At 35.3% G+C, this 27,479-nt stretch overlaps 1 pseudogene; it reads right to left on the bottom strand.

Annotated features, from left to right (window-relative positions):
- Positions 1-9,498: 9,498 nt before the first annotated feature.
- On the bottom strand, positions 9,499-15,613 carry LOC126022248 (C-myc promoter-binding protein-like; annotated as a pseudogene).
- Between the last annotated feature and the right edge of the window lie 11,866 nt (positions 15,614-27,479).

The following is a 27,479-nucleotide window of genomic DNA, read 5'->3' on the forward strand; positions in this document are numbered from 1 at the left end:
AAGAACTTTCAGCACTATGTTGGAGGATTGGTGAGAGGGGACATTCTTGTCTACTGTAAAAATCTAGTTTCTTAAAGCTTTTTTGGTAGACTTTTCACAATTTTCTTTATATAGTATTATATTATTCATAAATAATAAGAGCTTGATTTCTTCCATTCCTATCCAGGAGACCTTGATAACCTTTTCTTACCAAATTACCATGTAAAGTTCTTTCAACACTATATTTAATAAAAGTGTGAGTAGGCAACCTTATTTTTTGCCTAATATATACTGGTAAGACTTTATTTTTTCCCAGTGAATGTGTTTTCTATAACTTGGAGGTAAATGGCTTTGTCTGCATTAATGAAAGTTCCTCCAATGTCATATTGTTGGTGTTTTTTTATGAATTGGTGCTGAATATTATCAATTTTTCTGTCAGTTACTGGATGATATTTGTTTCATTGAAACTATTTCATATTTTTCTGTTTCTTCAATTTTATGAAAGATTCTAAAAAGCATTGACAGTTGATCTTTTTAAAAGTTTGAAAGAATTTACTGGTGAATCCATCTGGGCTTGTACTCTATTTTTATTCGAAAACATTTTATTGCCATTTAAATTTCCTCAATAGTGATAGATCTGCTGAGCTTGTCCAACTCACCTGGTTTCTCATAGAGAAGTTATAGTAGTCAAAAAATTTATCCATTTATTCTACATCCTCTTGATTTGTATCATTGACATTCTTATATTAATCTATGATGATACTTTGGATATCTATTGTATATGTCGTGATTTCCCTCTCTTTCACTTCTGATTCCATTTTTAGAGGTCTCTCTCTTTGTGATTTGTGATAGTGGCTTATTGATTTTGTTCATCTTTTCAAAGAACCCACTCTTGGTTTCATTAATCCTTGGTTTGCTTTTTGAATTCCAGTTCATTAATTTCTGTTTTAATTTTAAAGCTTCCTCTCCACTGCCAGCTTTTGTCTCCTATTGTTGTTCATTTTAAAATTTATTAACTTGTGCAGTCATGTTTTAATGTGATCCCATCCATATTGTCTAATGAATGCTTGCAAAGCTATGAACTTTTCTCCTCATGCTGTTTTTGGTGTCCTACAAGGTCAGGTAGCTTGTATACTAATTATCATATATTTGAAGGTATCTTTTTATTTCCTTTCTGACTTACTGATTGTTCAATAATAAACTGTTGAATTTTCATCTTTGTGCACTGTTAATTTCTGTTTCTGAATGACATCCATTTTTAATATTTCATTGTCTGAGAAGCTTGTTGGTATGACTTCTATCCTCTTTACATTGTGGAAGTATGATATGTGTTCCAGCATAAGATCTCTTCTAGAGAATATCCATGTATACTATTGAAGAATGCTTAATTGGTTTTGGGGGGATGAAAAGCTATATATATTATATATAATATAGTACATATTATATACAGTACATATCTACTAATCCCCTTTTTCTATTTCATTTCTTTCAAAGTGAATATTTCCATGTTGTGCTTGTAGTCTATTTTGTATTGAGTTGTTTCCAGACCTTGAGTATTAGAAATAGTGCTGCTGTGACACAGGCATACAAGAAATTTTAGACATCTGCCCCATGACTGAGAAATATAAAAATATTATGCCTATGTCACTATAGCACTATTTAAAACAGACAAGATCTGGAAACAACTCCAGAACCTAAAAAAATAATTAGTAAATAAACAAACTATAAAGTACATACAGAACAGAAAATTTCCAGCCATCAAAAAAGAGAGTGATATTTTCTTCCTTCAAGTTTTCTGAACCAAAGACTCTTCCTTGCTTTTGGAAGTTTGAATAATAAAAAAATACTAGTAGTGATTGAAAAAAATAAAGATAAATAAAATTTGAAACAGGACATATAGAAAAATATCATGAGACTAACAGTTACATAGATATTTTGAATATTTTGGTATAAAAGGTATAGGTTTCTTAAGTACAAGAAAGAGACTTGGAGAAATTACTGTAAGTGACCCTTTAGCAGAACTCATTGTTTACTCAAAATATAGCATGAAATACATGCTTAAATGTAGCTGTGACATACCATAATATGACAATGCAACTTGATACTGTTATTCATATATGTATATATTTTTCTTTTTTAATTAAAAATTTTTTATTTTGACCAAAGTGGACTATAAATGTATCACAGTAATATTTTAGGTACATAGTGACATTGAATCAGGGGCATTCCCACCACCAGTATTGTCCTCCCTTCACCCCTGTTCCCAGCATGCATCCCATATCCCCTCCTTTGACTCCTGGGCTGCTAGTATAAGTGGTCCCAAAATATTCATAGTTTTCTAAACTGCCAGAACTCCTTTAAGTATGATACACCCCAATATAATAAATCTTATTTTTATAAATCAAGAAAAAATTAGCAATCATGGGGCCGAAGACATAGCATGGAGATAGGGCATTTGCCTTGCATGTAGAAGGATGCTTGTTTGAATACCAGCATCCCATATGGTCCCCCGAGTCTGCCAGGATCGATTTCTGAGCATTAGCCAGGAGTAACCCCTGAGCACAGCTGGGTGTGACCCAAGAACTAAACACACACACACACACACACACACACACACACACACACACACACAAATTAGCAATTACTATGAACTCATAGTAAGTCCCAGGTATTTTGGAGTTATTCCTTTATTACCTGATTCTCCAATTTTTTATAACAATAGTCATTAAATTTATGCATTTTTAAGAACAGAGACTGTAATAAATGCTTTATTTTTTGAGACAAGTTTTAATTTTCTTGACATATATTATTAACTTTCAACCAGTAAAGTCTGATTCTACAGCTTATCTCTCTTGCAGATTCCTTTTGCATAGAGGAATTCTTGGTTTGCTAAGAATCATAGTGCTAAAATAAAAATAATGATAAAAAAGAAGGCATGTCTTGACTAAGTGATTTTCATGATTTAGCCTCAAGCAGAATATGAAGTGTAATCAACATTCAGCCCTTAACTCTCCTACCTAATGAAATAGTGCTCCAAGAGTTTAGAAAACACTTAGTAATCCTCTGGATTACACAAAGCTTATTTTTGGTCCTATAATTTTATAACAAATATTGTTTCATAGAAAAATATATTTCTATTAAATGAAAACTTTGGAATGGGTAAGTTTATTTCACTACAGAACAGTGGGTAGGATTCGTGTCTTGAATGGTATTGAACCTCGTTTGAGTCCTGACACCACATGTGGTCTCTTGAGCATTGCCAGAGTGGGCTCTGAGTGCTAGAGCCAAGAGCAATCTTTGATCATACCAGATGTGGTCCAAAAACCAAAACCAAAGCCGGAATTGAAGGACTATCATAAATGTAAACATGGAGAATTTCAGCAAAGGGAAGGGGTGTTCCTTTTAATCCTGGAAAACCACAATTCACAGGTACCATTACATCTACCCTTATGAGAAAAGCAAAATTTACAGAGAATAACTGAACATAAACTTCATTATATTTATTTGATGTCTATTCCCAGAAAGTGGAATAAAAACCAGAAGCAATATTACAAGAAATTCTAAAAAATTTCATGAGTGGTGCCTTTATTGTCAAAGACATCAGACAGTTTTGTTCTGAAAGTGATCAGGGAAGGAGCTTCTACCTATAGAAAGTTTTTTGAGAATATTCTATCATTGTAGTTAATATAGAGGTGGGTTCCAAATGTTGTTAGTACACATTTTGAAGGAGAATTCTAAAGTACCAGAACAAGTACTTTAAAATGGGGCCCCATCAAATACATCAACCACAGTTCTGAATGTGAAGAAAAAAAAATGGACTGTTTCTGTTTTTGTGGGACACTTCTGGGTGTCATTCAGTTAGAGCACATAATTTTTATGTAGGCTTTAAAAGAACTAAGTAGAACCCATTCAATATGTCTTGTTTCTATTTTATTTTTTCTTACTCAAAGAAAAAGGCTGTTTCTCAACCTTTTAAAATAAGCATAAGAAACTATAGGCCATATTTATGCATATTTTGACATGTATGTGTCTTTCCCATATATATTTGAATTGTTGGGGATTGAAATGAGGTGCAGGAAGCAGTGGAGACTTTTCTGTGTGAAATTTGTATGTCTTTTTTTTGTTATTGGTTCTCTTTTTTTGAATGTGTTAAGATACGATCATCACACCAAGTTCCTTCTAGCCTCAGAGCAGATGTGCAAGCAGCAAGTGATACTGTAGTTTTTTTTCTGACAGGCTGGTGCTTCTGCTGAAAATCCTCAGGAATTCACAGGTACTCTCAGCATACTGGGTGCGTGATATAAATCCTGGGTTCATAACTTGGGAAAAGAGAAATAAAGTGTAATTTACTCTAAGGGCAGCTTTATAGAAAGGGGGTTTGAGGATCTTCAGAGGCAAGTATTTGCCTTGATAGATATGTTAGTTTGTATGCAATGTTAAATGTATTCCACAAGTAAAGAAAGGAATGATTGAGAATGACTGTGAGGCAAAAGTTTATTATGCAGATTCTGATTTTTTAAAAATTCTTATATGTTTAAAACTTTGCTTAATAGCATAAGTTCTTAATGTTACTCGCATCTCAACTACTATATTTTAATTAGGGATGAATCATACTAATTTGAAATATTCATTCTCACACAATAAAAGATTGGATTTTGATAATAACATATTTTTTCATGATAAATACAATTTAACATTTGCAAATATGTTTTTATATTAATTGGCTATTGATATTTTTTAATTAAAACTATACCACTATGTAGGAAAATCTATGACTTTAAAGCAAGATTAAGCTTAAAATTTGATAATATGATGTAGGTTCTATTTATCAGGAAACAAAGAAAGTGTTTATATGAATATGCATCTATACATATATGTATGTGTATGTATATATATTAATATATATGTATATATTTATATTTTGCTGATGTTGAAACTTAAGGATCTTAAAACTGTAAGTAAATTAATATTGCAATATTAATATTTTTAATAATCCCCTCAATCCTAATGTAAGATATTTGCCTTGCATGTACTTGACCTAGATTTTATCCCCAGTACTTCAACCGGTTTCAAATGCCTCCTACTTTCAAGTGCACTTTTAGAGCACCTCATAGATTGGCCTCCATAGTAGTATCTTAATAATGCATTTTCAATGATGTTTGAAGAAACTTCCTTAACTTATTTTAAATAATTTTATGAAATATAATTTCTTGTAAAATATTTATCGCTTTATTTCTAGGAGAAAGATTATATTATATATATTAAATATGGAACTGTGTATGTAATCCTAATATAAATGTGTTTATTATATAGCATGTATAAAATTATCAAAAAAGGGCTGGAGTGGTAGCATGGCGATAGGACCTTTGCCTGGCATGCAGCTGACTGAACACAGTAGCAAGTTCAATCCCAGCTTTCCATATGGTTCCTCGAGCCAGGAGCAATTTTTGAGCTCAGAGCCAGGAGTAACCCCTGAATGCCACCAGGCATGGCCCACCAAAACAAACAAAAAATTAACAAAAATATACTTTAACTAAACATACGTTGATAATAATTTTTCATTCTTTTTTGGGGGGGCCACACCCATTGATGCTCAGGGGTTCTAGATATATGCTCAGAAATCGCTCCTGGCTTGGGGGACCATGTGGGAAGCAGGGGGCGCGGGCAAGGCAGATGCCTTACCACTTGTGCCACTACTCCGGCCCCAATTTTTGATTCTTATTTACATATAGTGCAGCTATTTGCAGAGACTTGTAATTTTAATACACTGTACACTACCTTGCTTATCATTTTTCTATTACTTTATAATGAATGTTTCAATTGTTAGCGTTATTACTTATGACACATAACAGAAATTTCTCATGTTTTGTAAAAATGTAAACTTTTTTTGTAACCCTTAGAAATGAATGCAGAGGAAGTAACATATGTGGAACTGAAATTGAACAAATCAAAGGAATCTAAGAGCAAAAAACATCCAGCTCCGGAAAAGAAAGGTTACTGTCTTGTTTGGCTGTTATTTGGTCTGAGAATATTCTAATATTGAGTAAAAAGTGAAATGAAGGTAAATGTGTTGACTTGTACAATAGTATATATATTGATACTTTAGATATTAATGTATATTTAAATTTGTGTAGAGACTTGTAGTTTCATGAGACAATTAAATACATTTCAAATTCTAGGATAAATTGCCATTTTATTCTACTTCAAATGACCTTCTCTGCCAATGCTCACTGTCTTTTGCCTTTTGCCTGCGTGTAGGATTTCCATGGCTCATCGTTTTAGTATGTCTGGGAATTTTATGTCTTTTACTTCTAGTGGCTACCTCAACCGTTGGATACCTATGTGAGTATCAGATACACATATTTTTAGAATAGTTATTTAGATTAAAATATAGGTATTAGGAGCCAGAGAGCTAGTACAGTGGGGTCGGGACCTTACTTGCAACTGACTGGCTTTGTTTCTATCACCATGATACCTTTCATTTCCTGAATATCACCATAGTAAACACTTTGCATGGCTGAATGTAGTTTCAAAACAAAATGCAGAAAGACATTATTAAATAAGACTGTAAAATATAAGGTTCTATGAATTCTATGAAAATTTTCCTATTATGAATGTGTGGATAATTTTGATTATGGGTATATTTTATTATTTGTCCATTTTTGTGTAAAATATAAAATATTATTATAGATATAATTGAATATTACATTTGTTTTTAGATATTTAATAAACAATTTTTGTTATTGGGCCACATGTGGCTGTTCTTTTTTATTTTGTATTCATGAATCATACCTGGTTATCCTCAGGGTCCATATAGATATTATACTTTCAACCAGTGTCATCTGCATGCAAGGCAAAGATTTTACACCCTGTATCATCACTCTATACCTATCTCACCAAATTAATATTATTGTACATAATTTATTTTTAATATTTTTGCCTTCCTTAATTTTTTTTGTTTATAGGCTGCACCCGGTGACACTCAGGGGTTACTCTTGGCTGTGCACTCAGAAATCGCTCCTGGTTTATGGGACCATATGTGATGCAAGAGATAGAACGAGTTCCATTCTGGGTCATCCACATGCAAAGCAAATGCCCTACAGCTGTGCTATTGCTCCTGCCTCTCATTTCTTAATTTTGAATATCTTCTGTGGATCAAAAACAATGTATGTCACACCAAAGACATATTAATAAAGCCACTTTTTAAAATCAATCATTTCTAAATAACCATTTTTGTGACGTGCAATGATTTGGAAAGATCAGTGAATGACTTATAATGATGTTAGGAAAGCAGTACTGATTATATTAATTACAATTAATTATATTAATTGTGAGAAGTCATGACAGATAATAAACTTGGGAAGACCATTGTATGAAAGTCATTGAGGAATGCTCTGACAAAATGATGATCTATAAGAAAAAAATTACAATTGTGCAAGAGGTGTCTTTAGGTGTATAAAGACAAGAAATGTTGAGTGAAAGTATTTAGGTTAGAAGAAATAGAATAGTGATGATCAGAATTATTAACATGGTTTTAGAGGATTTAGTCCAAGCTAGAACTGAATTTTCAGACTTGTTAAGTTGGAGCAATTTTTTTCTTTTAAATAATATCTTTATTTGGGGCCAGAGAGATAGCATGGAGGTAAGGTGTTTGCCTTTCATGCAGAAGGTCATCAGTTCAAATCCCGGCATCCCATATGGTCCCCCGTGCCTGCCAGGAGCAATTTCTGAGCATGGAGCCAGGAACAACCCCTGAGCACTGCCGGGTGTGACCCAAAAACCACACACACAAAAAATAATATCTTTATTTAAGCACCACGATTACAAACATGTTTGCAGTGGGGTTTCAGTCACATAAAGAACACCCCCCTTCACCAATGCAACATTCCCACCACTCTTGACTCTGTGATCCAGTATTACTGCTTGTGATACTCATGGGACCATATCTGATGCTGAGGATTAAAACCAGGTTGGCTACAGACAAGGCAAACCCATTACCTGTAACTGCCTCCCCTGTCTCTGTTTTGGATAATTGCCCTTACCACAGGTATGAGGTATTGTTGTTTTAACTTGTGTTTCCTCACAGTCAAAGCTGATAAGTTTATATACAGCATATATATATATATGTATATATATATACACACATATATATGTATATATATTGTGGCTATTGGCCATTGTTATGCCTTTGGAAAAATTTTTTTAATTTTTATTTTGATCATAGTGGCTTACATATCTTTCACAGTAGTATTGTAGGTACATATTAACATTGAATCAGGGGAATGCTCATCACCAAATTTGTCCTCCCCCCTTCCCTGTTCCTTTCCTGCAACCCGTATCCCCCACCATCACCCCCGGGGTTGCTAGAGTAGGTGGTCCCCTCTTTGTCTAGCTTACTATCAGTGATCATACATCTGTTTGGTCCTGGTGCCCTCCCTTGTTTCTCCCTCTATTTGAGAGGCTAAGCTAGATAAATCGAGTTATGTGGTTTTGTTTGAGGGAAAGAAAAGCAATATCATGGGGTAAAGATTAAGCAAAAAAAAATTTAAAAATATAAAATAAAAAATAAGCTAAAATGGGCGGAGTCCTTCTAGTGGCTATCAGCCTCAGTTTGAGAGAGGACTTGAAAAAGGTAATTGAAACACCATAATAATACAAAAATAAATGTTAAATTAAATACCCAGTGAGCCCTACAGCAATAAAGAGAAGCACCACACAATAGTATTCGGTTCTGAATTCAAAATCATGCTGGTGTGCAAAAAGAAAGAGAAAGATAAGATAAAATAATATAAAATAAAAAAGGAGGACATCTATAGTCAGTATCATCAACTTCAAAATAAGGAAGTCTATAAATATCAATCAAGTCTATTAAATATATATGTAGAAAAATGATATTTTTGTGCTTTTTGGTGGCACTCAGAGGGTGCTCCTGGCTCTGTGCTCGGAAGTTGCCCCTGTGGGCATGGGGGACCATGTGGGATGCCGGGATGTGAGCCACAGTCCTTCTGCAGGAAGGACAGACGCCTTGCCTCCATGCCATTCCTCCCGGCCCATTTTATTCCTTTAATTATGTTTTTTATTTAATCCTTTTTTTTTAACTTCATAAGTTTAAGTTCATTTTAAGTTTTCTACATTAAATTTAAAAATTAAAAAAATATCAACTTACTATAAACAATTTAAAATATGTATAATACAACCTCATGGTCAAAACATTTGAATAATCTATGAAAACATGAAATGCTTTTATCTTACATTTATGTACTGTCCATACATGATTTTTTCTTTAATTTGTTTCTCCTAGGAGAAACCTTAAGATAGTTGTTTTTTATAGTAACTAATTTTGTTTAGGGATTTTCTTATCATAAAAATACTTTATCACTCAGGTTATAGAATTAAAGGAAAAGAGAAAGAGAAAAAGGAAACAAAAATGGCTTGCTCCCTATTCTGTTCTTAAAACGTTCTATACATTAATGATCTGAACCGTTTATAAATGCATTTTCAAAAATTGAAGAAAAAATGTTTAGTCTAAAAGTGTTATTTTATACAATACACAGACTATACAATACACATTGAGAGTAAACACACACATCTCTTAAAGATAAGGTTATCCAAAGGTTTTTCGGCATTCCATCACCCCCGTGCTTGGTGGTCTATCACAGTTGTGAGTGCTCTTGACTTGACTTGGAGTGAGCTGATCATACGCCTTCTTGTATTCTTTATCAAATACATCAATATCAATGTTTTCTCTTCCCAATGCCACAAGTGATAGAAATAGTATTTCTCTATATAAACTCCTCTGTCTTTTAAAATGAGGACACTTATTCAGTGTTTCTAAAATTTGACTCATTGGTCCATAGACATCATTCATTTTGATGCTTTTTACAATATTTTTCAAGAGCTCCTGGTTAAATGAATTATCACCTTTTTGCAGTAAGTGGACCATTGGAATACTTCTGGGTCTCAAACAAAAGAGTACGATTTTGACTGTGGGCATTCCAGAGGATGTACAAAGGCTTGGCCTGGGTCCTGATTGTAACTTCCTATTTGTCCCATAACATCTGTATAAGAACGTATTTACTATCTTCAGACATACAGTGGTGGGGAATCTTTGAATACTTGTTGCAATGCTCAGAAGAAAGAATCAATCCAGGGTAAGTTGCTGGATAAATCAAGACGTCTAAAATACCACACCAGATTCCAAAAAACAATCGGATGATGGTCCACAAAGTCTGCCACTGTTATTGCATGATCACCTTCATTTTCCAATAAGCTTTCAAGTTCCTTCCATACCACTAAAGGACTAAGATATGGAACAGTGATAGGATCTGGACTTGGGAGGTGCCATTCTAACCCTAGAGAATCTGTAGCTCCTTGTAAAGTAGCTGGCAGACTGCCTGTAGGAATGAGCTTCTGTCTCCTAGTGTCATCCTTATCCAAAGGACCAGAAGTGCTTACACTCCTGGACATTGGGAACATTGGACATTTTGACAGAGCTGTTTTTGATCTATCGGCAGGGATCTGAATGCTTCGGGCACAAGAACTTTCCAGCAGTTTAGATTTGTGACTTAGATCAAAATTCCCTTGAACAGAGATCACAGAAGTATCAAGACCAGAAGTTGAAGCAGAGATGCATGACTGTCTAGACTGACTTGAAAAAGAGGATGGGAGATGCATATTTTCTGTCGAGCTTGATTTCAAAAAGTATCTTCCAGGTCGTCTTAAATCTTTTTTTCAATATCAGAAAGGGTAAGAAAAGATTGCCACAAAAGGGGCAAGTAGTATTGAGATTTGAATCATCTGCTGTCCAACCAGCCATGATCTCCTCATCATGGACAAGGCAATCACAAGTTCTACAGCGAGAGCAACTGGATATGAGAACCTCCATTGCGTAGTTCTGGAAGATATTTATTTGTATTACTTGTGCTGCAGGAAGACGCAACTTCTGATTTTCCAGGTAAGGCAAACTTTGACAGAGATCCTTCCAAGGAGGCAGAACTTTCCAGGCTTGTTCTGTTGAAGTCGGTTCCCTTAGACCCGGAAGTGGCACTGCTTTCTTGGGAGGAAGTCACTCCCTGCAAATCATGGCAGACATCTTCATCTGTTAAAGAGGTAGATTCAGAATCCTGGGCTCCCACTGAAGAAAGAATCGTACGATCAGAACTTTGATCCTTAGAGGATGCAGTATACATGGCAAATTTTGAATACCATTTGCTTGCTTTCTCTGCAACTCCTTTTCCTGCAGTGAACATACTGTTCCTCAGAACATCTAATTTTGGTACTAGCAGAGTATCTAAATTAAAGGAGGGTGACGAATGGGTTAACACATTTTGAGAGTCTTCCCTAAATGGGCAAGATGGCGAGAAAGCTGGAGAAGACCAAAGTCTGTCTCTTGGCCTGTCCTCAGTTTTGGTGTAACTTTTAGATTTGGTAAGTCTTGCTGGCCTAGGAGAATTGGGAGGCAAGCTAGACCTCCGGCAAGTCTTGACCAAAGTTGGACTTTTCTTAGTGGCTATTTTATCGTCACATGCCCGTTGTAAATCAATGCTTGGTGTACGGCTTGTCAAAGGGCTGCTCATGTTATTCATATACATCACAATTTCCTCAGCCAAATCCCGCTTAGCAGAGGGTGTTGAAACGCTTTTGCTATCATCATCTTCCTCTTCCTCCTCCTCTTTTTGTTGGTGTTCTGTCTCAGCAACTAAAAGAGAGAGGGGATCAAATCCTGCTTTTGACATCAGTTTTTTCAAAAGGTTTTTACTGAAAAGCTGTTCATGCGCAGAATCCTCTTAGGATTCTGGGTGTAATATTTTCCACTTTTGATCCATTGGTTTCATTGTCTATGTCTTCTAAGTCAAAAATAACAGGAGAATCTACTTTATCCACCAAAAGAGTGAGAACAGGGAAGGGTGTATCATCATCACTAGATTCCTTTCAAGACTGTCTCTTTTTGATCTTAAAGATGACTTTCCAATTCAAGACTAGGTTGGTTCTTGTGTTTTCTGAGATGACTCCTGAAAGGATCTTTGCATCGGCTCCTAATTTTTCCACCATATTTCCAGGGTTTGCTTCCTGGTTGATTCTGTTGAGCATTAGCCCCATCAGAACTCCATCACTAAGACTGTGGTTTTGATTTGCCCAGGACATTTGTGGCGTGCCAAATTAGGTTCATTGTCCACTTTTGTGTCTTTTCCCTAAAGCATCTTCTTTGAATGTTTCCCTGTTTGATTTGTATCCCCAAAAGATGATATCAAGAGTAGCTCTGAAGTGCCTTCCACAATTTCTCCTGATATTTTTTCAGCATTGTTGTTACTTTTTGCCACTATGGCGAACTATACTGGAAGAGTACTTCGATATTGAGCTTAGGAAGACAATCTGCACTTCCTTTTGTGCTCTCATTCTCCGATAAGGAACTGGAATCACTCCCTTTCTTATCTTTCTCTTCTTGGATGTCCTCAGCAGATGTTATACCCCTCTTCTAACTTCATCCTTGGATAATGAATTATATCCAAGATCAGACTGGCCACCTGTACTAGCTCTATCATCAAAGCATACACTTTGATTAAACCTGTATTAAAAGGTGCCTGCTCCATAGTGTGGGTCTCACGAGCACTATCCATACTGCCGTGACTGACAGCATCCAGGTCACTGGCATCTGAGAGAGTTGTCTGTGATAAGTGCGTGTGCTTTGTTAGCGCTCTTTTGAACTGTGCTACTCCTAAAATAACATTTCTTACTTTTGTCCAAAGAAAATAGCCACTACGACTTCTTGAAGGCCAGGTACTTTCCAAAACAGCCTTATTATAATAGCCGTAAGTAATGGCATTGGGGTCAATCCCCGCTTTATGCATTTCAAAGAGCACTCAAACTGCAAGTACTGGCTGATCATACTGCCCACAGAGCTGCATAAGAATACGATAGCACACCTCATCAGGCGGATCCATCTTTTTTGACTGCATTTTTCTGAGCACATCATATGCAGTTTTCAGAGCCCTGACTTTTGAATGACAGACTTTCACGTAAGCTGGGAGACAAATAAACCATAATCTGTAACAGTGACGTAGTAGACACCTAGACCACATCTGAGGAATGGAAGAATACCTCTTGGCAATTTTATGGGCTGATTTAATTTCCTGTTTTGTTCTCCTGAACATGGGAGATGGACTGCCAGGAGTACTTGATTTTGTAGGCAATTTGTTTTTTCGTGTTTTCAGAAATTCTTCAGGTCTCTCAAACAAATTGTTTCTAAGAACTGGAAATCCATTATAGCTGTACTGTAAAGGGGGTTCTTCACCATCAGGTAGATGGGGGATCTCAGGTGGGGTTACAAAAACAGTATGTTCACTTTTGAAAGATTCATCCAGTTCTATAAGTCGGACTTCACCACTCTTGTCCATATCCACTTTATCTACACAATCATCAAAAAATGCCAGACTTGCATCTTTGTCACTGACAAATGAACATTCCTCAATGAAGCAAATAAACATTTGTGTTTTGGTCATCATGTTATAAAATTTTTGATGTGATCGGTCCCGGCTTCTTAAGAAAGGTTGAAGAGCAAAAAGAGAGCTAGCATCTGTGGCTGTCTCAGATGGGGCCTGTGTTATTGGTCTTAAGTATGACCTGTAGCCTTTTAAAATAGAGGCCATGAAAAACAAAAATGCCTCTTGAATTTCCAAATCTATCAGATGCAATCTCTTCCCAGAATTAAAATCATAGTCATTCATTGCTAAGTCCATCAGTCCATCATCTCTTGGTCTCTGCTGCAACTTTGCCAGTTGCTGATGCAAATTATTCAGTGTGTTCATCAGATTTTTACATGGCTTCTTTGGAAGTATCTTCCAGGCTACATTTTTCTTGTCACCAGTTTGGGAAATGGTGTTGGTATCTAGATCAACACAACTAACATCTGGCGGGGGGTCATAGAGATCAAAGTATCTTGAATCAATTCCTACTATGAATGGACATGGTGCACTCAGGACATCTGCTAAAGCCAGTGGGCAGAGTGGAACATATGGACAAGGCCAGTGGAAAGGGAAAATCATAGATACTAATGCTTCTGTCACACTCGTAAGCACAGAAGGCCGTAATGAATGGACAAGAATCTTATGTTCTGTCACTGCAAACACCAGCAGAGTCACGGCATTTTCAGAGCCTAAATTCTGAAGTAGTGTTGAAAACTTGCCACCACTTAGTGGAAGAGGTGAAGAAACAGGTTGACTGAGAATCAGATTATCATGTGGCGATAACTGAACTAAAATCCGTGGTCTCTGAGGAGATGGAAAAGGAACTTTATGCATAAAATGAGAAATATGCTTCTCAATTGGAAGCACATGAGGTCCAGAGATGGAATAACGGTACAGAAAAGTCAGAAATTTTCTGAATGCATCAAAAAAAAGGCCAGTGAGAAAGAAGACAGATGCATTTATTAGTGTGAATTGTTTTGGAACTGTCAGACTTCCCATCTGCTGATGAAGTTAAACCCAAAAGAAGTCTCTGTTTTCCTGTGAGATTCTCTTCAGAGTATGGTTCATAAAACTGAATAGCAGCACCATAGACCTTTTCAGCTGAGGCTCCAGTTAACACAAAAGTAGAAAAGACAGGGAGAGGGTATTTGCTATTTGATGGCCAACATTCAATTGTTGCAGCCATTGGTAAACAAAATAGGGGAACAGATTCTGGTAGTGAGAAGGACTCATAATCTTCTTGAGGATATCTACAAATTAAATCAGCTTTGTAAGATATAGTGTTAGTCTTTGCCACCGATTTTTTATAACATAAGTACACAGCTGATCCCCACATATTATTACTGAGATTCTTGTCAACCTTACAGAATGTGTGTGGTGGACTTTCTCCTTTACTGGGGATGATAATGCAAATGTCCGTGACAGCCAACGTATTCTGAGTCATGTTTTCAGAGGCTCTTCGGTAAGTGATATAGACTCGTTGTGAAGACGTACTGCCAACTAATATTTGCAGGGCGCCCATAGGGAGTAGTCTGAATGATCTCACAGCCCTGTTTTAATCGTTCTTTCCATTCATACAAGACCCCTAGATCCGTAAGTGGAGGTTTATCTCTTCCTCTTTTATAGCAAAGGTAAATCTGTGGTCCCACAAGACTTCCATTATTGAGGTCAGCTGATAGTCCACTGGGGGTAACATCAATACAAATATAATCTCGTGGTACTTCCTCCCCAAGAGATTTAATAATAACTGAAACATCGGTGATAGGTTCCTTTGGCTTAGCTACTTTGTGACAGGCATCATTGAAGTGAATTTCCTCTTCCAGTGGCTTTGAGACATCTGTCAATCCTGCCACAACGAAGTAGTCTGCAACTCGAGGTCCTTTGTCTTCAATCATCTTTCATTACAGAAGGGTACATCCATTCATCAACTAATGAAGACTAATTTGCTTTTCTCTTTCAATTTCTATTCAGTCAATTCAGGTTCTTTTTTTTTTTTTTTTCTATCACTCCATTAGGGCATAGTAGTAAGCATTTGATACTAAGATTAAGTACATTACTGGAGGTCACTGTGAAAATGATATCCAGAACTGAACTTGTGAATTTTAGAGGCTCAAATCTGGAGAACACTCCCGCCCGCCTGGAGAGCCCGAAGCGCGGCGGCGGCGCCTGCGGGACACGAGGGGCGCCCGCACCGCTCCGCCCCGCCCCGGCCCGCCCGCGTCCCCGTCACTCGGGGCTCCCCCGCTTCCCCGAGCGGCCGCCGCTGCCTCCGCCTCCTCCTGCCTCAGCCCCGGCCGCCGCCGCCGCCGCCGCCGCCGCCGCGGCTGCTGCCATGGGCGCCATCTTGGCCGTCTCCTTTTTTTTTTTTTTTAAAAGAAACTCTTTTTTCTTTAGATATGTCTGAGCATAACTATTTTTAGTTTTTGTCATGGGTCTGTTTTCTTCTTTCTCCACCCCCAAATCCACAAGCAATATAATGTAGCACCACTTCCTCCTGCAAAGGCATATTAAAAATAGGGGAAATTTTACGTGTAAAAACAAGCTCTTATCTACTAGGGATAAAAACTTATACTTTTTTACAACACAGGGACATCTCCCACCCTGAATGCATGTTAAGGGGAACCAACCTAGAATCCAGGGAAATAGGCACGGACCGTCCAGCCTTGACTCCTGACATAGAAATGACAGAGTTCACAACAGCTCCAGGAACCAAGTCCCCTCCAGGGCATTCATAATGCTGCTCTGACGCTAACACATGCCAGTTCTAAATTGATAACCTGACAACGAGGAAATGGGAACAACTAGATATAAGAGCAAGTTATCCTTCCTCACCAGCCAAGGATAAGACAAAATCAGAAGACATGGCACCCTTTGATCTGTGCAAAAGCCAAGATTGCTATATACAGATGACTGGTTGTTACAACCAGGACTAAACAGTACGCATCCCGGGACCAACAACAACAACAAAAAGCTCTAACCTAGCTTTTGATCTACAATCTGTTCAACAAACAAGATCTCCAATTCCAGAGGTCTGACTGAGACAACCGCAAGTGAACGGGTCTTCCAGAAACATAACGAAAGACTCTGTCCCAGACTCCATCCTAGGAGCAACATAATGACCAAGAACACCAACTACAGAAGATGTATTAAAACAACACTGAAGAAGCAGAACTGCTAGAACCACAAAGAAACCCTTCATCATAAGCTCCATTCCTTGAGCTGCACAGTCACCAAGATCTCTAGATACAGAGGACTGATTTTACCATTCATGACCAAGCAGAAGTCTTCCATACACCACAAAAGCACCGAGGGGAGAGTAAATGATCATGCAAGGAGCCTATAGTTAATCCCATGACAGTATACTTCAGGGATGGAGAAACCCTTATCTCCTTGGCCAAGGGAATTCCCTCTATAATATCCCCAATAGTTACTGTGCCTATGCAGGGGGGAAAAGTTGGAGCAGTTTTTAATGAAATCAATTGATTAATATTGTGTATTAGTAGACTAACATTAAGAAGGTGTGGGACAACTGTACTTAATGTTTAATATTTTAAATGAAGCAGCAAACAACATTATCTTGTGTATAAAGAGTTAAGTTGTCAATAATTATTTTAAATTTGTATTTCAGAAACTATTTTATCTTACCTTTGTCCTGGGAACATCCGTGAACAACTGGGTGATTATTTTTTTTAATATCTTTATTTAAGCACCTTGATTACAGACATGATTGTAGTTGGGTTTTAGACATAAAAAGAACACCCCCCTTCAACACTGCAACATTCCCATCACCAATGTCCCCATCACTATGGTTTACAATGCTGTTAATAATGGGATTTCCTCATGGAACATTACAAACATGACTCCCTCTACTAGAGTTTTGTTACCTTAAAATTTTGTATCAGGGTAACCCCAACTCTTATTCCCTTATTATCTCACCAAATACCTTTTTGTCATTTATTCTTCTACTATGTTTTTTATATCCTGCATATGAGAAATTTTTTCATTCTCTGTTCCTCTTTTTTCTGGCTGCCTTAACTCATCATGATTCCCTCTCATTGTATCATGTAGCAGTATTCCATTGTATATATGTACCATAGCTTCTTTATATAGTCATCTGTTCTGGAACACTTTTCAGATTTTTTGTTATTGCGAGTAGTGCAGTGAGCATAATAATAAATGTGTCTTGGGAGTTATTTGAGCTAAAACTAGAAATGATCAGGGGCTATTTCTGATTCTTCACTCAGTAATTACTCTTGGCAGCACTTGGGGACCACAGGGGCTGCCAGGTATTAAACACAAGTAGTACAAGGAAACACTCTACCACTGTACTATATTTCCATCCTTGAAGCTGTCTTCGAGACTCTGAATAGAGTTTTTGCACTCTTGAGGAAGATGCCAAGGATTGCAATGACTGGATTCTATAAGAGCTCTATTCATTTTTTTGAGAAGTATAGTTTTCCAAATGCACCAACACTTTTTATTTTTTCTGTTTTTTTTATCATGTGTGTCACTGTCATTGGTGGGAGGTAATATCTTGCTTTGATTTTAATTTACTGATGACCAGTAATCCAAGTGTACTTTTCACACTATTCATCAAAGATATATAGTATCAAAAATACATAATTTACTTAAGCTTACAAACAAAAAATATTTCCATCAGAAAATAAGAAGAGTTGCATAGAAGTTTTTTCAAAGAAGATATATTTATGGTCATTAGATAATAAAGTGATCTGCATCATCATCTTCAGTAGATAATTTATAAAATACTAATTAAAATAGTAATTTAATTTATAATTGAAGGGTGTAAATAAAAAGTAATCTGTATAATACTAAGGAATAAATTGTTAAAAAACAAATGCTGTTATTAACACCATCTATATAAAATGGTGTGATATGACATTATTTTCATTTGATTTTCAGAACATTGATGAGGAAATAACATGGTGAGAAAGAATTTGTAAATTTTCAGAAATATATAAGTCAAAGTTGTAGGAATTTTGTAGGATCTTGTCAAAATTAGTTCTGTAAGGAAATAATATGAATTTGGAGATATGAAGTGATAGCACAACGTTAGGGGGTTTGCCTTGCATGCTATTGACCAGGGATGGACTTGGGTTTGATCCCCAGAATACCATATGGTCCCCTGATCCTGTCAAGAGTGATTTCTAAGTTCAGATCCAGGAATATCCCTTGAGTACTGCCAGGTGTGGCACCCCCCAAATAAACAAAACTCCCAAATATTTCTTATACTAATGGTAAAAAATAAATGTATTCGATCTCTTCCACACACACACATACACATGTACACTCACCCTCCAATATGTCTGTGCTTTAATTTAACCATATAGCATTATATTATTATTTTATAAATTGAGGTATTATCTATTATAATAGCATTAAGTTTTTAAAAGTTTTGAAACATTAATTTTTAGTTGTAGAGTACCAAAGTAATCCCATTCTCTTAAAATAATTAAAGCATTTTATTTGTAGTTTATATGTAGTTAATATGTACATTATAGTATCAATGTACAGTTACTATATCCTACTACCACTCAAATGTCCATGACACACCACTTTTGTCCTGGGTCACTTGTAGTTTTGCCCTATTCCTTCTTTCTCTTTGACAATTAATTTTGTGTTATGTGCTAAAAGTTTATCAACATTCAGTACTATTTAGTCTCTTTTCCTCCCTCTATTCCACAGATGAGTGAGGTAATGCTCCACTTTTTCTTGCGCTTTGGTAACTTTCTTCCAGTCACCAGACTCAAATTATTCACTAATGACTTTCACTTTCATTTATTTTATGCTCAATAGTTGCCTGCTCTATTTATTAATTAAATATTTTATGAGAAATGTGCTCTATATTCCAGAAACCTTTATTATATTTATATTATTAGTAATATAAATAATTCTAATTTCCTCTAGGTATTTTTTTCAATCAAAAACTCAACCATGACATAACATTGGATTACATATCTAAGGTTATAATAAAATTTTGCTATGGATGAATTATTCCTAGCTTTCAAAATCACAGTAAGTTTTCATTTCTTGTTTTCCTTCCTCATATATTTTCTAATAACCAATTCATAACTTTTTATTAAGAAAGAAATAATTCTTGGAAACTTAGGAACAACTTTAACACCACTTGATATCATGTCTGAAACAGGAACCTCACAGAGTACCAATTATTCAGACCTGATGAATCATAATCATACCTGTTTCAAATATAGACCTAAGATAAGATAGATGAAAAAATACTTAATTTTAATTTTCCTCCATATGCATTCAATCTAATTGATTAGTAGCAATGATCAATGAGTAGACTCCATCTTAAAATTCTACTGAGCATTTCAGTAGCATTCACATAAGTGTCAATTATTTCAAAGATACTTTCAAATTTACATGTCTCAGCCATGTATAAATTCTATTCTCTGCTTTTCTCCTTATTCCCACTTCCCATTGAACTTAAATAATATTTCCATTAATTTAACATCAAATGACAATTACATGCTTTGCAACTACATATTGAAAAATATTTTATTACAGTTAAAATTGTTAAATTATTATATTTAACATAACTTCCTGTGGAATGACTTTCTGCTTTGAATATGTTCTTTCATGCAAATTTCGAAACCATCATATAGTATGTTGCAAAATGTGATACCTTATTTCATCATATGTTTCTACTCCTTGTATAAATCATTTCATTACAGTTATGAAAAAATGTTCATTCCACTGGTATTTAAAGGAATTAATATCAAAGATATAATAATTGTATTATTTAATTTTAATAAAACACTTAAGGAATTCATTCAAATTAATTTGCTTAGGATTTATAAAATGTAGATTCTCTCAAATATTCTTTAGCAAGAATAAAATAATCCTTATTTTTATAGTAAGTTTTTTAATATTTGTAAAAATACATGAAGCAATAAATTATATTATAGGAGAGATTTTCTCATTGAGAAATGAAGAAATTTACTTATGAATTATGAGGAAATTATGTATATGCTTTATTAATAATTTTATTTGTTCATCATAACTGATATTTATATATTTTTCTTCCAAAAACATGTAACTAAAACATTAAAATGTAAACATGCAACTAATTTTATAAATATTGTTCCAGGATACTATAGGGAATAAAACCATATTCATACTGTTTACTACATAAATGTTTTCTGAGTATCAATCACAGTCCTTTTTCTTTTAGTATTTAGTTATGTATATTTGTTCATATAAGTGCATAGAGCACTGCATAATTACTTTTTTATTGAGATAACATACTTTGCAGTAGTGTTAGTAATACATATATATATCATATGAATATATGTATATATGGTTCCAAAACTATGAACATCATCAGAGTGCCCACTATTTTCCACCTATGTTTTAAGCATTTTCCTGTCTTTACTCAGATAAGCTCAGGAAGCTAATGGTTGTTATTAAGTGTAACCATATTGTTCAACCAGTTTTACATAATGTCTGTCTATGTTGTATACTGTTCTCCTTCCCTGTGATATATAACCCCTACTTCCTCCCTTTGCTTACCAACTTAAAATTTTTTCTAGACTATCACTCTTTCACCTTCATCTGTTATTTTCCCCCATTTAACACTTTTAACTCTTAGTTAAAAACTCCACAGGAATCAAAACATTCTCCTCACCCCAGACAGCTGTCAACCACCTCCCAAATTGAAAAGATAGATTCTCATCCTGAGAAGCAGCTGCCATTGCCATTGCTGCTGATTTGCTCTCAGTGGCCCCCTTTTCCCTTCCTTTTCTGTGGTTTCTGAGAAGCTTCCAGCTCAAGGACATTTCCTGGAACCATTGTTTAGACTCCACAAAACCAAATCACAGGCTGAAGTTGTGCTCTGGGTTTTATTCCCCCAAGACTATTTCAAAAAACTTAAAGGGGACATGTCTATCTCATTTGATATTTTTTTCAGATGTATTTCCTTAATATTTATAACACTTACTATCTATCTTCTTTTGTAGCAGCAATTTCCCCCATTTTGGGGGGATCTATTTTGTAGGAAATTCTAGTAGATAAGTTTCTCTAGTGTTTTGAGTTCATGTTAAAACCAAAGTTATAGGGATTGTTGGGCTTGTTACCTCTGCCCCCAGATGCACCAGTAATACCTTGTGGCATTGTATTTTTTTTTGCATAGGCACATTAATATGGGGGGATATCTTACATACGCAAATAAATTCTTATCTAGTAGGGATAGGAACACATAAATTTTATATTGCAGAGGGGTCTTACATCCTGAACACTTGTCGTAGTGACTTGGATTAGGTTTCAGAAGATTGGATATTGTCCATTTTCCCCTAAACCTTGTCCACTATCTATGGAAACAACATCGTTTTCTACACAAGCACTAGGAATCGGATTTCTAACAGGGAAGACCCTACTGCTGCCCTGGTATCAACTTAATTCAGAGTGAGTTCATATGACATTCTGCCGACTTGGTAACAAGAAAACCTGCTTTCAGGCAGGGTTCTCTACATAGTCATCTAATGGTGAGATGAGACCACTACTTTCGCTTCACCATGACTTCGATATAAGATCTGTACAGAAAGAAGGGGAAATGTTCTATTTGTTACTGAAATGGACTACAATCATGCTTGTAAACATGATACTTAAATATTTATAAAAAAAATAAAGCAGGATCTCTAACTACAGAGACCTGACAGTAATAATTGTGATTGTGAAGAGCTTTTACTGGAACCACAGAGAAAGACTTTAGGGTTAGACAACTTAATATGCCTGGAACCTGTAGTAGGTTTTATGCCAGGATACTTCATGGGTAATGTCTTCCATTTTTCGGCCAAAGATTTTTCCTTTCTATTTTCCTCATATTTTGCTGTGCCTGTGCAAACAACACATACTATGTTATTGTAATTTTTTATCTCTTATCATTAAAAAAGGAGTTTACTAAATCTTCTGTTATTCTATTAATTACTTTATTGTAGATACAATAAATTTCACAAGTATATTTGGTACTAAACTTTTTCTTTTTTCTCTTTTCTTTTCTTCTCTTCCATTTTATTTTGTCTATTTCAAAGTTTCTATTCTCATTTTAGTTTTTCTTTCTATTTTCTTTCTTTTTCAATAAATTTTCCCTCATCTTGAAACAAATGTATTATTGGTTATGTCAACTATGAGATGCATTTTACTTAAATTAAAAGATTATGTTTGTTAATTATTTGACTATTCAACTAATTCAACATTAATAATCTGTGTATGTTTTCCCAAAGATTATTATATTCCCATAGAAAGATTATTTAAGAAAGATTTTATATATTTGCAGAAAATACTCATTAGTTACTCAAAATGAGTGACAAATTAGTGCTGTTGAAATAATAAAATTTATTGAAAATACCTAATCACAATCATTTATGTAATCAAGATGTTCAAATAAAGAAAGAAAAAATATCTAGATAATTTAATGGCTATAACTATTTTCTTACCATTCATAGAAAGTATTTGCATTCTAAAATACAGCATATATTCTCCCAAAAGTATTAAAATATTTAGTACTATTATATGAAAGTAATAATCTTTTTTTCCTAGAACCTAATGAATTAAAGTATATCATTTTTGGTAATGCAAGGACACAAGAATAGTCAGTAGATTTAAGTGTGAAACATAAGAAAAAGAAACTGTAAGTTCAATATAAAACTTTGTATGATAAGAGATATATAATTTAAGTTATGAGATACCAAAGCAAAGATAAACATGGATCATGGGAACATATACAGTACAGTGCATATAAAGGCTTTTACCAAGTACCTAAATAAGTTGAGCTTCTATTTAAAATAATCATTGTAGATACTATATAACCTGCATCTGGAAGTTTTAGTTCTTTCTGGGTTGACTTATGCTGCTCAATAACAGTTGGTTCAAAGAGGAAATAAAGGAATAAATAAAGAGATTCCTTAAGATTATGAAGAAACAAATTACCAAAACAAAATCAGTAGTTAGGGAAAAACAGGACCACATAAAGAAAAAAGAAAAAGATAAAATCAGAAACCCTATTATAGGTACAACTTAATTATCTGAAAAACAAATAACAAAGGAATCCAAACACAAACAGAAGAAAATAAATATAGAAAACAGAACAAAACCAACCTTGCATTGTCGTGGTGAATGACCTTCTTCAGAAGGGCCATGTCAGTGCTGTTTGTTTCTGCAAGGGAAGGTTTTGAAAAGCAGTCTGGGGCCGGAGTATAGTACAGTGGCAGAGCATTTGCCTTGCAAGCGACTGACCCAGGACTGATCTTGGTTCGAATTCCTGCATCCCATATGGAGTATAGTACAGTGGCAGAGCATTTGCCTTGCAAGTGACTGACCCAGGACTGATCTTGGTTCAAATTCCTGCATCCCATATGGTCTCCTTTGCCTGCCAGGAGCGATTTCTGAGCAAAGAGCCGGGAATTACCCCTGAGTGCTGCTGGGTGTAGCCCCAAAACGAAAGAAAGAAAGAAAGAAAGAAAGAAAGAAAGAAAGAAAGAAAGAAAGAAAGAAAGAAAGAAAGAAAGAAAGAAAGAAAGAAAGAAAGAAAGAAAGAAAGAAAGAAAGAAAGAAAGAAAGAAAGAAAGAAAGAAAGAAAGAAAGAAAGAAAGAAAGAAAGAAAGAAAGAAAGAAAGAAAGAAAGAAAGAAAGAAAGAAAGAAAGAAAGAAAGAAAGAAAGAAAGAAAGAAAGAAAGAAAGAAAGAAAGAAAGAAAGAAAGAAAGAAAAAAGCAGTTTGTACCCCCAAAAGGGATGGCATTAGGTTGCTGAAAGACCTTGGTTGCCTGCCAGTTGGGTACTAGGGAAAAAGAGGACATAGCATAAATATTATTCGAGGCATACCCTCAACTAACATTCTAAGGACTTTAAGCCTCTCTTAAAGACCACTCAGATTTATGTAAACACACCTTGTTACAAGCAGTTGTGTAAACTCAAGTATTCTTTATTTGTTCTTACAAAATTATTAACCACCCTCAAAACTAGCTTTTCTGTTAGCCTATGTGCAGTCATATCAGGGTTAACATTTCAGGTCTCAGTTCAGAATGCATGAACTGGAGCAAGGCAAAAACAATAACCAGTCTCTGGGAACTGACCTTGCTGGAAGAGGCTGGGGGCCTGCCTTCCTCTGGGTCAGTAAAAATAAGCATGCACTGGGCATTTTGTCTAGGGATGTTCAGTGAGAGAACTAAATGGTTATGTTTATAATTGTGATGCCTTGCCAAGAAATTCTGTATAAGTTTTCTGCTCTAGCCCAGAGAAAAGAATACAGAAATAGAAACAAGATGCTACTTTACTTCTGAGTGTCTGAATATCTGATTTTATTTCCACCAAATTCATGCACACACCTTAAGTAGGGACCCCAAGAATTCCCTCAGTGCCTGAACCAAGCAGTCCCTGAAACTGTCCCTCCATCCACTCTGTCTCCTCCATCTCCTTCATCTTCTGTCCCCTTGGTCCCCTTCACTAGTACCCACTGCCCTTTTCCACTCTAGGACATCTCACCAGGTGGAGCTGCTCTCTGTTTGGCACCCAATACCCAGCTGTGCATCCTAGAAGTGAAGATGCACTTTTTATTAAATAGGGGCTTCCCAGGAAGGGGTGACTGTGGACATGAAGCAGGGAAATTTCCATGCCTACTCAGCGAACCTCTGTACCCTCAAGCTTGGAGAAAAGAGGCCAAAGACTGACAGCCAAATTGTATCCTGGAATTGGGGTCCCTGCCCAGGCAGCAGAAGTGAGATGCCCCTTCTAGGCCCAGCCCCTCACCCTCCTGGGACAAACTACAGCTGGTGCTTCCTGGAGCTAGACTTTTGTTTTCCTTCAGGACATAGGAGGGAATAAAGCACCTTCTTTTGTCCAAATTTGCAATTGAATACATCAGATTCCTTAACTTAAAAATTTTGACTTTAAAGGATATATATGTTGTTCTATATATACTTAATATATATCAATATATAAGTATACATACATAATATATGTATATACAATATATACATAATATTAAGAGTATGTATGTATATATACATATACATATATATACATATACATTCATATATACATATACATATATATACATATACATTCATATATATATATATATATACTTAATAGGGCTTCCTTGGTGGTTGAGACCACTAGGCTTCTTGACCTGGGAGTTCTGTTGTGTTGAAATGCAGACATTGCTGACCATAGTATTAAGCCAAATTTAAACTATTTTTGTCCCTTTCATTTGTGTTTTACATCATCTGTGTCTACCTATCTATCTCATTATGATTTTATTTTGATTTCCTCTGCTTTCATGTTGTGGACAATGTGAGAGATGAAATTGTAGATAAAATATATATACATAAATATATATTTTTTGCTTTGCAATAAATTTCAAAGTTACAATACACACCTAAATAGAAATAAGATTACCAAATGTGCATGGTGAGGTGAGGAGGAATCAGGCTTTTCTGGGAAACAGTATCCTAAAAGTGCCATCAGACATGTTGAACACTTTGGTGGTGGTGGAAGTGCAGTAACTTTGTACATCAATAACATAAACATTGACTATTGTAGCCACATACTACAATAACAAATACATGGTTAAATATTATTTCCATGATCAAAGAGAATTTCATGCATAACTCAGGCAGAAGACAGAAGAAGACTTTATTAAAGTTTGCATATATTTCTGCCCTAATTGCATTATAATGAGTGAAATTTTCAGGAACATTTAATTTTTAAAAATCTGTGTGTAGTAGAAATAGAGCAACTAATTCAGCTTCCTACAGCTCAATAGAAACATGGTTCCACTCTACACTGAAAACACTGTCTCCACTCTCAACCTGAAGCTGCTGTCCCTCTCCAATCAAGCTTTTTCCATCACTTATGTGTGGTTTGAGTTTTATCATCACTCATGTGGGAGATACAGAAAGGAGGGTCTTGGGCACTTCATTCTGATAGATTCAATAATATAGCTTCTTTTCAGCCACAGACTAGAATAATCCATTCAACAAGTGCATCATCAAGAGAAGTTGATTCTCTGGGCCTGGGCTGTGGCACAGCGGTAGGGTACTTGCCTTGCACACAGCTGACCAAGGATGGACTGGTTCGATCCCCCAGCATCCCATATGGTCCCACAAGCCAAGAGTTATTTCTCAGTGCATAGCCAGGCATAACCCCTGAGCATCACCGATGTGGCCCCCAAACAAACAAACAAAACAAAAAACAAAAGAGAGAGTTGATTCTCGAGAACTAAATTCTGGAATTTTAAAATAAATATTGACCTTGTCTTGTTGTTAATGTTGATTATAATAGAGATATTAGGTAGCAAGGAAAGAAATTTCCTTCTCACAAATGTAGTTCCTTCTTTTGGAGCAGTCAGCTGCAGTCATCTTTGCTGATGACATAATGATACAGTTTCCCTCAAATGACTCTTTCCAGTTTTTTCTGTATAGAATAAAAGACAATCAGGTTGTAAAATAGACATCAGTGAATACAAACACATTTAAGGATATCAAATCCAATTTAGAACTTTTTTTTTCCCTCTGCTCATACACTCACACCATAGGGCAATCAAATTTCCTAGAATACTTTGGGGAATAATGGTTCTGAATTATAATACTTCCTCTTTTCTCCAAGTACTCAGGTTTAAGATTTTCAGTCCTTTGTTTTTGATTTGTGTTTTAAATAAAGATAAGCCTATATGCTTATACATGTATAGATAAAAGAAAGTTTAAGTTACTGTTAAAAAGTTACAATTTTCCTTTAGAAACTTGATTTAGAATGTGATTAGAGAACCTTTTACTATCTTTAGTAAAAAAGACTTACAGTTTTAAACTGGGTTTTGTGCCATCTTCCCATGTCCAAGAACTGCTAATTCCTTTTCGGGACAATCCACTCCAATAAAAATAAGATATCTGCTTTTGAATATATTCCTGTAACAATGCAATTTATAGGTAAAATATATTTATATATTTATATATATATTTATAGGTAAAATATAAAAAATTAAAGTCATAATATTAATATTGAAC

The sequence above is a fragment of the Suncus etruscus genome, chromosome 11, assembly GCF_024139225.1.
Source record: "Suncus etruscus isolate mSunEtr1 chromosome 11, mSunEtr1.pri.cur, whole genome shotgun sequence".
NCBI lineage: Eukaryota > Metazoa > Chordata > Mammalia > Eulipotyphla > Soricidae > Suncus > Suncus etruscus.